Source organism: Lynx rufus, unplaced genomic scaffold (genome assembly GCF_022079265.1).
Source record: "Lynx rufus isolate CCGP_SWC_20201006 ecotype Redwood Valley unplaced genomic scaffold, mLynRuf1.p SCAF_5, whole genome shotgun sequence".
In the NCBI taxonomy this organism is placed as follows: domain Eukaryota; kingdom Metazoa; phylum Chordata; class Mammalia; order Carnivora; family Felidae; genus Lynx; species Lynx rufus.
The window spans coordinates 70,052,163-70,064,480 of NW_025814867.1; positions in this window are offsets into that span (position 1 = coordinate 70,052,163).

The following is a 12,318-nucleotide window of genomic DNA, read 5'->3' on the forward strand; positions in this document are numbered from 1 at the left end:
ATAAACAATGGGCAAATGACAACAGCTTTGTTGAGTGGTTAAGATGTGGAATGTGTCTTACACACATCACTCCTAGTTTTCACAACAGCTCTGAAAGGAAGACAATATTATCTCCAAGTGACAGACATGGAGGCTGAGGTTCAGGCAGATTAAGAAATGTACTTAATGACCCTCAGTAATAATCAGGATGTCCTTTTTTCCATTAGAAGCAGACAAGGACGGGTAGAGGGGGTGTCTTGGCTAGAGAATGGTGCAGATGACATCTATGCCCCTCCTACCTTTCTGGCAGGCCTTACTAGAAGCAAGGAAAAGATTTTGAAACCGAACATTTTGAAGGGGTTGAAAATCTTGTGGCTTTTGGGAACCCGTGGCCTCTTGGCATTTTGATCATGGAAGCTGCGAGGCTTCTGGGAGTGTGAGCTTCTTGAGCATCTTTCGGCAGAGTGATTTCTTGGGATCTAGGGAGACTTCTGACAAGGCAGTCCTACTTGGTACTTCAGACCAGAAAAGATCCAAAAGCACTGTAAGCTGGAGCATCTGTTTGGGGCACTTTCTGCTCAAGGCAGAGAGAGGGTGCTGCTTCGTTCACCAGGTAGGAAATCTGGGACTCAGGACAGATGCTTGGTCGTGGAACAGAGTGTTTGCTTTAGATGCATTTATTGAGTATTTGCTTTTTTATGCCTATAAAAACTGAGATGTGACATGGGTCACATGGAATGAGGAATCCCAGCAATAGCTGCATTTATTTGGAAGTGTATATTTAAAAAAGTAAAGATGTACAGAGGCTATTCAGTTACATAGATTCAGGCCATATTGATTCATGTGCATTCTCTATGGTATAACAGATATAATAAAGACATTATGTACACAGCCATCAGTTAAAATAATTTAATATTCATGTGGCATATGGCATATCATATATATTTTAAGACATGGAATATTTATTCAATTATAAAAATAATCTCAGGAGAATGAGAAGACATGCTACAGACTGGGAGAATATATTTGCAGTGGACCTATCTAATAAAGGTCTGTTATCCAAAATACAAGAATTCTTGAAACTCAAAAATAAGAAAATGAAAAATTTGACTAAAAACTGGGCAAAAGACGTAATAAGACATTTCACCAAAGGTATACAGGTGGCTAATAAGTACATAAAAAGATATTCCACATCATAAGTCCTCAGGGAAATACAAATTAAAACAACAATGAGATACCACTACCACCTATCAGAATGACTCAGATCCAAACCACTGACAACACCAAACGCTGGTGAGGATGTGGAGCATCAGGACCTTTCTTCTGATTTTTTAATTTTTTTTTGAGGTTTATTCATTTTTCAGAGACAGAGAGAGACAAACGTGAGTGGGGGAGGGCAGAGAGAGAGGGAGACACAGAACCTGAAACAGGCTCCAGGCTAGAGCTGACAGCACAGAACCCAATGCAGGGCTCGAACTCACAAACTGTGAGATCATGACCTGAGCTGAAGTCGGACACTTAACCGACTGAGCCACCCAGGCGCCTCAGGAACTTTCATTTGCTGTTGGCATAAATGCAAAATGGTACAACTACTTTGGAAGACACTATGGAGGTTTCTTACAAAACTAAATGTACTATTACCACAGATCTAGCAATTATGCTCCTTTGTATTTAGCCAAATGAGCTGAAAACTGATGTTCACACAAAAAACCTACACATGTTTATAGTATCTTTATTTATAAATGCCAAGATGTCCTTCAGCAGGTGAATGGATAAATTGTGGTTCATTGAGACAATGGAATATTATTTAGTGCTAAAGAGATATGAGCTATCAAGGCATGAAAAGACTTGAAGGAATCTTTATGTATGTATGTATGTATGTATTTTATTTTTGAGAGAGACAGAGAGAGAGAGCAAGAGCGAGTGAGCTTGAGTGAGGCAGAGGGACAGAGAGAGGGAGACACGGTATCTGAAGTAGGCTCCAAGCTCTGAGCTCTCAGCACAGAGCCTGATATGGGGCTTGAACTCATGAACCACAAGATCATGACCTGAGCTGAAGTCAGCCACTAAACAGACTGAGCCACCCAAGTGCCCCAGACTTAGAAGAACCTTAAATATGTGTGACTAAGTGAGAGAAACCAATATCAAAAGAGTATATACTTTATGATTCCAACAATAGGATATTCTTTGAGAGGCAAAACTATGGAGTTAATAAAAAGATCAGTGGTTACCAGGGGTTAGTAGGGAAGGAGGGATGAATTGGTTGAGCACAGAGGATTTTTAGGGCAAAAAAACTATTCTGTCTGATACTATAATGATGGATACATTAATTCATTAGTTAATGGCTATTATATGTTAGTCCAAACTCCTCGAATGTACAACACCAAGAGTGAACCACATTGTAAACTATAGACTTGGGATGATAATATGGTGTAATATAGATTCATTGATTATTTTAAAATGTGCTACTCTGATGAAGAATATTGATAGTAGGGCAGACTGTGAGTATGTGGGAGCAGAGAGTATACGAGAACTCTGTGTACTTTCTGCTCAATTTTGCTATTACCTTAAAACTGCTCTAGGGGTGCCTGGGAGGCTCAGCTGGTTAAGTATCTGACTCTTGATTTTTGTTCAGGTTACGATCTCACAGTTGGTGGGATCAAGCCCTGTGTAGGGCTCTGCACTGTCAGGGTAGAGCCTGCTTGAGATCCTCTCTCTCCCTTGCTTTTCCTCTCTCTCCCTCTCTCTCAAAATAAATACATAAACCTTTAAAAAAACTTCTAAAAATCATCTATTAAAAATAATGTATGCACAAAAGGAGAAACAAAAACCATCTAAATTCTACCATCCAGCAATTACCACTGCTCACTTTAGCATACATCGTTATATCATTTATTCAGTGATTATCAGGGAGAACCTAACATTTATCAGGTATCGTTCCAGGTATTGTGGCTACAGCAATGATTCCAACAGACAAAAGTCTTTATCCAGTGGAGCTTCTATTCCACCTGGGATGGAAGAAGACTCAGAAAATAAAGGAAGTGAATAAGTAAATGATATAGTATCTTAGATGTTAATAAATGCTTTGAAGGAATACAAGCGAGGAAAGGGGATGGTGAAGAGAAAGGAATAGGAGAGGTGTTCCTATTTTAAATAGAGCATTTCAGGAAGTGCCCATTTTTGACATTTGAGGAAAAACCTGAAGGAGGCGTGAAAATGAGTCATGTGGATATTTCAGGTAGGGCATTTGGGGCAGAAGGAACAGCAAATGATGGTTATGAGGTTTCAGAAACAAGAACAACACAGAGGCAAGTGTAGCTGCAGGAAAGTGAGTAAGGGAAAGCTTTGTGGAAGGGGGTCATAATGATAAGGGTTCGCCACATCAGGTAGGACCCTGCAGGCCATGGGAATAGTTGGGTTTTTGTGTCTTTGTTTTTGTTTCTTTTTGGAGTAGGAAGTCATAGGAGAGAATTTTGTATAGAAGAGTTATGTGTTCTGACTTAGATTTTAATATGATCTCTCTGGTTGCTCTTTAGAGAATAGTGAGTGGAAAATGGTTAAAACAGGGAGTACAGGCAATATGGGAAGAAAGTTAAAACTGGTTATTTTAATAACCCAGATGAGCCACAGGGTTGGCTTGGATCAGGGTGATAGCAGTGGAGGTGCAAAGAAGTGGTCAGATGTTGGGCAGATTGTGAAAGAGGCCTGCCAGTGTTTGCCAGTAGATAGAATGTGGGATATGAAAACTAACGTGGAGACAGGAGGCCTTCAGGGTTTTGTGGGAATCTCTAAGTCTGGAGTTGGCATTAGTTAAGATGAGGTAGACTTTGAAAGAAGCAGATTTTATGGGGACCAAGACTGGAGGAGTCTGGTACTGGACACATTCAGTTTGAGACTTTTCCCATGTCAGTGGAGATTTAGATGTATGTGTTTGGAGCATAGGAAGAGATGTGGACTGGGGTATTCGTTTGGTAGTTGTTTACTTAAATGTGGTGTTTAAAGCCAGGAGTCTGGTCGAGATCACATTGAACTGGTACAGAAGGAATGTTAATGTATTGAGTCCTTGATCCCTCCAACAGAGAGAAAAGGTGCGAAAGGAATTTCTTTATCTATATGTATTTTAATGTAATAATCTTCTCACATGGTGTTTTAGCTTGCTTTGTTTTACTTAGCAATTATATCATGAGCATTTTCCCATTTTATGGAAATGGAACAATATGACCTTTTAAAAAACAAATTGGAAGTTTATTTTCCTAACAAAGAGTTGATACAATACCACTTTTAGTGGCTATCTTATGAATGTATTATAAGACATGCAACCAACCCCCTACTGTCTAGTTTATGAGTTGCTTATAATTTTCCCATAACATATTCAATGAATACTCCTATGCACATTTATAAAATATGTCTTCATTTCTGTAGGATAAATTTCTAGAGTGGAATTGTTGAATTGTTTTTTTGATTTTTTTCAAATTTCTTTCTCCAGAAAAGCTATAACAAGAAATTATTAGAAAAAAATGCTATTTGTTTATACCTTCCCCAAACCATTTTATAACAAGCTCTATAATCTTTGCCAATCTGATAGGTGAGAATGGTGAAAAAACAGTTTTATTATATCACTTTGGTATTTTTTTATGATTAATAATGTAGTTGAGTATCTTTTCATGTTTATTGGCCACATGTAGATGATGATTTCTTTTGCTTCTTAGCTATGGTCTAGTTGTTGTATAAAGAACAACCACAGACCACTTTCTGCCCTCCTCTCCCCTATCAGCGCAACCCAGCTTGGGTCTGACTTTCATTGGTATGAATACCAGAATCAGAGTCATTGTCTTTACTGGTGTATCTCCAGTGAATGTGGTTGGCTTTGGGTGGGCCTCTCTTCGGAAATTTGCTGTTTATCCAACCCACCATCTAAACTATGTGTAAAAGAGATGAATTATCTGGTAATGTTCTGCCCCACATCTGAGTTGAGAAGTTCAAGAAGACAGGACCTTCAAGTTAGGCGCAGCCAACCATTAGTCTGCAGCAACATATTGCAATTCTTATACTTCTTTTTTTCCATTTAACAATTTGTTGTAATTGTCCTATAGTTAACAGCTGGAGTTCATTTCAGGAAAAGTTAACACCATAATTTTTACATACTGAAGAAACACACCATATTTGGGTTTTGGAAAATAATTTCAACTTTTATTTTTTTTCCTAAATGTTTCAGGTTTGGGCAAAGCCAAAGGTATTCTGTGTCAAGCCTCTCCACCTTCATTTTAAAAGTCCTAAGTATTTAAAAAGAAATCCAATCTACTTTTTCTGATTCCTTTACCCTTAAGTCATCAAATGTACTTTATTAAGACATGCTTGATGTTCAAAAGAATTCAGGGCTTTGTCTTTTTTACACAACCAGGAAATATCATTTTGTTGGCTGTAACTTGAACCTCAAGAGGATAAAATTCAGCCTGAAAATTTCAAACTCATGACCAAAGAGAAGAGCTGTTTTGCGTATTTCCTTTCTTCTGGTTATTATTTTCATCTGATTTTTAATTTTTATTTAAAAAAATAAAGTTCTCTAGGAAACATATTGATCAACAAAGATCAACTCACAATTTTCTGATTAAATTCCAGTTTTCCAAGAGGCTTTTCAGAGAACTAAAGTAGTATTATATTTTTCCAAGCATTTTCAAGAGGACTGTTTGAAAACACTCACTGACATTTTCTTTTACTGCATAGTGACCATCTTCAAGTGATTCAGACTTTGTGACAGGTCTCCAGATAGGCATGATGAAGAAGCAAGTTTTCTTAAGTTGCATTGTTTCAAGTTATCAGCAAGCCTTTTATACAATTAGATTTCTTAAAAGTTTTAAATTTTAAATGTAATTCTTATTTGGCTACTTGACTATGGTATTACTATTCCTTAATAAACTTATGTTTGAAGAGTCAATTCTTAAGTGAGATATCTTCACTTATTTACCAAAAGAGGAGGAAGGGAAATTCTCAGCACCAAAAAAATCATACCACCAGAACAATATTAAAAAACAAAACCCAGGACCAGGGAGTGGTACTACCTTTGTCATATATTCTGACCTAGATGACTTATGCATCAATTAATTTAGTTTTCCATCTTTACTTTTTGTTTTTGAAAATTTTATTTTATTGTGGTAAGGATGCTTAATATGAGATCTACCCTTTTAACAATTTCTGAAGTGCATAGTATAGTATTGTTAAAATAAGTATAATGTTGTAGAACAGATGCTTAGAACTTATTTATCTTAAATAGTTGAAATTTTATGCCCATTGACTAGCAATTTCCCATTTCCCATTCTGCTCAGCCCCTGATAGCCACCATTCCTGTGTGTGTGTGTGTGTGTGTGTGTGTGTGTGTGTGTGTGTGTGTGACATTTTATTTTCCATTCATCCACTGATGGAGATTCAGGGCTAAAGACTTATGTAGACAGTTCTCCAAAGAAGACATACAAATAGCCAGCAGGTATATGAACAGATGAACAATAGGCATATGATATTTAGTGTTACTAATCAATAATCCCACTCCTAGGTATTTATCCAAAAAAATGGAAATCAGGGTCTTGAGGAAATATTAGCACCCCAATGTTCATTACACCACTGTTTTTGTTTTCTTTACTTAGCATAATAATAATAATAATAATAATAATAACTATACTGAAATGATAGTTTTAAAGTAATACTTAAACATTGGTTTTTGTTTACTTTTTCTGTTTTAAGATGGCAGACTAAGTACAATTGGTGATCTGCCTCTTCCTATTTTTAGAAAAATAGGAAAGATTTTTGTTAGTGGTTAAATATATACCATGTACTCAAATCAACTTTTGGTGTGTCACAAAATGGGAAATATCCCAGGAGAAGGGAGATATAATCTCTTTGCCAAACAAAGAGGAAGCAGAACAAAGATGTTCCATAGGTGAGTTTATGGAGGGAACAGGTGGGAGGCAATCCACAGCAATGACAGAGTCTACCTCTAGGTGAAAGCAAGAAGTATAGGACTTTGGATATTAATGATAGGGCATTACTCCTCATGACTGGTGAGAACTTGGAAGGGAAAGGAACCTTCATTCTAAAATACAAATCATAGAGGAATGGAGCCCAAGGGAATGGTTTCCCCCATAACCTGCACTAACACATATGGAAGACACACGTACGTAAGCCTGAAGCAACTCCAACCTCTCCCTGTAGAAAATCTGGGTGAAAAGATGTAAAAGATAATTTAAAAGACAGGCAACTTCAAAATACAATCAATTTATATATATCCAGAGAAATATAAAGGATTACATTTCAAATATAAAACAAGAACAAACCATTATGAAACAGAACTAGAAATCTTGGAAGTCAAAATTGTAATTCTACCATGCAGATATTCCTGCTGTTAATGCTTAAGCATGTATCATTCCCATCATTTTCTCTGCACATCTTTTTCAAAATTCTTATCATATTCAATATACTATTTCTACTTGCTTTTTCCCCCCAGAACAGTTTAGGAAAAAGCCTATTAAACATGCTACTAGATATCTTTTCCACTAATTAATATATTTTTATCCATTGATTTTCATACATAGTACTTTTTGAAACTTTTTATTATAGAGGCTTTCATTAATAAGTCCACACTTAGGGCTTGCGCTTGGCTCTTTAACAACTTGGTGGCTTCTTTATTGTCTTCTTTTTCACATTAAGTTTGGCAAAGATGGGAGCACACACTTTCCCTTTAAATGCAGAGTGTTACTTTCATGCTTAATATTTATGACTCTTATAATTACTCTTATAAAAGATCCACTATTACTAGAAACTTCAGCTCGTGGGTTAATAATCCTGCATTTTAATGAGCTCTAGGTAATCATACTTTGAAGTCCAAGACTTCTTTTCAAAAATTGTAAATCGGAGTTCTTCTTTTTATAACCATGTAATTTTAATTTCATGTTGAAAAGCAATGAAAATTTGCACATTATAGCACAACTGTAATTTTAGAGGGAAAAATCAGTAATAGACTAGGTAATTTTAATTCAGGTCACTTCTATACAAGGGTAGTGAAAATAAACTGAGAAAAATTTTCTTCACAAGCCAGAGAATTAATCTATTACTCACCTTGAAAAAAGAGCATATAAATAGGAAGACTCATGGAACAAGCTGGTTTCTGCTTTATGAAAATGGTTTTGTCAAAGTCAAGTGTCACTAACATCAAATAGAAAATAAAGATTTTAGGGGCGCCTGGGTGGCGCAGTCGGTTAAGCGTCCGACTTCAGCCAGGTCACGATCTCGCGGTCCGGGAGTTCGAGCCCCGCGTCGGGCTCTGGGCTGATGGCTCAGAGCCTGGAGCCTGTTTCCGATTCTGTGTCTCCTTCTCTCTCTGCCCCTCCCCCATTCATGCTCTGTCTCTCTCTGTCCCAAAAATAAATAAATAAACGTTGAAAAAAGAAAAAAATTAAAAAAAAAAAAAAAGAAAATAAAGATTTTAATTGCTAGCTTTCCTCTAACCAGGTCATATAGCCACACTGACACTACTAGGACTGTAGGAATTTGAGTTGTAAAGTGGACTCATTCAGCTATCTTTCTCGTGTTAAGCTAATTCCCTGCTGCCAGTTGACCTCCTCTGTGGCAAAGGTCTCTTCCACTTTCCTCCAAAACCTCACAATATTCTCCTGCATACTCCAGACTCAGTATTAGGCAGTTTCTAGGTATGTAAAACTGTGATCACGGTCCCGGCAAATTTAACTTTTCAATATGGCCTATTATGAGGGTGAGGCAGTTGAGTGCCTCCATGTTTCCTTTCCCCAAGTGTCCAAGCACCTGGCTTTGGAATGGGTGAGGGAGCCTTGGGACAAACTCAACACACCTGGTATGGTTCTGTCTTAGATTGTTATCTCCTTCTACTAGAAATGACATTATAAACAACTTGAGGCAGGAACTCAGGCTTAGAGATTTTTTGTCTTTCTCTTAGCTTTGATCACAATGCCTTGCACATAATATGGTGGATAAGAGCAAGCTTGTGGGTACAAGTTCCATGGGTAAGTCTTGTGTCTCTTAAACTTGATTGTGTGATCTTAGGTAAATTAACTTCTGCAAGCCTCATTTTTTATATCTGTACAATTGGGATATGAATCCTCCCCATGTAATCATGATTGGACAAGTAATATAATCTACACAAAGATAGTGGCTTTAAAGACTTGGTAGTTATTATTAAGTAATAATGGTATTGACTTGGCTTCAAAATACTTGTTGATGTATTGGAAAATTATTCTTTCTTCAAAGGATTTCTGCTCCTTAAGGGTGAATGTGAGTCAGAAATAGCAGTTATCTTTTGTTTAGACACTGTTGTTAGCATACTTTCCATATGTAAGTATTGGGAAGATTACTTATCCCAAGAAATATTTGGGGAAGTCCATTTTTAACCATCCAGGCAACTGACAACATTCTCATCAATGCCTATAGTGCAGGATAGGATGAAAGATCAGGTTCACAGTAAACAGACCTTTTCCTATATGAAGCAGCTGAAATCTTTAGACAGTTTGCTAAATAAACATTTTTTTGAGGTCAAATTCTAAAAGACACACATGTTGTGTTACCTTCTACTGAAAATATATTCTTCGTTTCCTTGAGCAGCTTCACTATCGGTTCACACATTATTTACCTTTTGGGGGGGGGAAGAGATTTATGGAGAAATTAAAGCAAAATATTTCTACTTCAGGAGTACTAGATTTATAAATTGGCTTTTTGGTGAAAACTAACCTCTTGTCCCTAGTTGTTATGTTTATGATACTTAATATAGGGTGATTATAGCTTTGTGGCTTTCTTAAACATCAACAAACTAAACAAAACAAAAAATACATATAAAAAAATGAAGCTTACCGTATTCCTAAATCTCTCTGATGAGTTTGTGGTATGAATGAGACTGGATAAGGCTGTCACACATATATTGGAGATGGTAGCCCCTTGAATTAACACTCTCAAGAGGAGTGTTTTTAAGGTTTTAATTAATAATGAATAATTTACTAATGCAGGGTCTCCTATTTCTAATTGTTTCTATGTTAATTAAGTCCATTTAAAAAATAACTATTCTCATAGGATACAAGGGAAAGCACAAACATGAACGTTTATGCAAACTTTAATTAGACATATGGAAAAACGTCAGCATTTTAAAAAGGGAAATGTACTTAAGGAACAAATACACAATTTCTTAAAAGCTTACTCATGTTGACCCACTAAGCAATGTCAAGAGAAAGTCAAAACTCAAACCACTAGAAAATTGGGTCTGTGCCACTAGAAAATTGGTGCAATTCAAAGTGTCAAGCAAGCAGCTATGAGCAAAATCTGTGCTTCAAATGCAATTACACCACAATAATAATAATAATTACTTGTTTTTATTATAATGTAACCTGAATTTCTCCAGACCTCACCAGCCTATGGATATAAATGAGGTCACCTTATTAGTCATTATTCAAATTACTCTGGCTCATTGCCTTCACCTGTATAATAGAGTTCTCTGAAAAGTCTTCCTCACTTATTTCTGCAAGTCCCTAGACGCGCTCACCTACAAACTTGCCCTTGCTATATCCTGCTGCTACTTTGCTGTTAATGATTCTCCAAGGACTATAGTCTCTTTCACCATCCTTGTCTGCTGCTGTTCTCCTGGGCACTGTGGGTGACTCCACTTTTCTACCAAGTTGCATTGTAGAGGCATTGAGCCAGTGCTGTACTCAAGGTCTTTGTTATTCAATGACAAAGTGTAGGGAGAAGAATGGCTCTTTTCCCATTGGATCATTTTCTCTAAGTGTGGGATCCATGGTGGCCTTGACAGGGAACAGCTCTTCTGTGGGACTTTGCTGCTCCATGTGGAATACAGATAGGAGTCTGATGGGGGCAGGGCCGGGACATAAACCTAAGTAACAGATCTCTTCAACATTATGGATTTCTTCTAAGTGATGTTCTCATGCACGTTGGCCCTCAAATATATTGAACTTTAAACATACCCACTATACCATCTTGTCCAGCCATCGTCATAATCATCATAACAGATAACACACTGAGCATTTATGGGGTGTCAAGGACTGCTGTATAGCTCACCTACTTCTTACAACTTCATGAGTAGGGAATTATTATTATCCTCCCTTTTTCACATGAGAAAACTGAGGCCTAGAAAGTGTAACACACCCAGGGTCATGGAGCTAGAAGCTGGTGGAACAGCAGATTAGGGAAATATGAATCTTAAATTTGACTCAAGATGGGGAGCACATTAGAATAATAATGGTAGCTACTATTATTATTTCCCCCTTATGTACCAAGTGCTTTACAGGTACTATCTTATTTAATCATCATGAACTCACGAAGAGGTATTAATCTTATGAAATTGTAGAGATAATCGGATAACATAGAATGAGTCATTTTCCCAAAGTCCCCCACCTAGAAAATAGGAGATCTGTAATTTGAATTTATGTATGTCCAATTCTAAACATCTTTGCTATATGTGAAGTTCTTACAGAAATTACTTTTACTGCCTTTATGTATGCTTAGGGATTGGATTTTATCTTCTTCAAATGTTTGAATTTCTGAGTTCAACTCTTAATGTAGCAATTCACTGCTCTGTATTCTTGAACAAGTTACTCAAATGTTCCAAACTTCAGTTTCTTCATCTGTGAAATGGGGATGATTATAACAGAACCCACCTCCTAGGGATGTTGTGAGGATTCAATGAGATAATTCTTATAGAGATCATAGTTTCTGGTACATAGAAAGTGCTCAGTGTATCTTAGCTGATATTGGTATTATTAACAAAATAAGACACTGGGTAGAATGGTGCTAAAGCAGTCAAATTTTAAATATCACTTAGAAAGATCACAGCCATCCTGTGAATCTTGTAAGAAATTTCAGATCTTCAATACCAAACAAATAGTCATCTTTAAAGTTAGTTTCCATACAAAGAAAGCAATTCTATACTGCTGAAGAATGGGAATTCTCTTCACAGGTTAGGATTGAGAAGGCAGGTTTGTGACCCTGCCTCCAGCAGAGAGATAGCTCAATAATAGTTGTAAATAGATGGTGATCCTTGTGGATGAGGAGGTCATGAGCTAAAAGAAAGACTTTGTAGATAATATTTTAGCTAAATGAGGAGAGGCAAGATATCTCTTGTGATCTCAGAAAGGGAATTTCAGCGACTCTAGTCTTTTTGATATTTGAGGAGCTTAGAGACATTCTTTACATTACTATGAAAACCAACCAGACCTGAATAGAGAAAAATAAAGGTTAAATTCACCTTTTCCCTTTTCGCCTTCTCTTTTCAACTTCTTCAATCATCTGTGTAAATATGATTGGCAGGGACTTCAG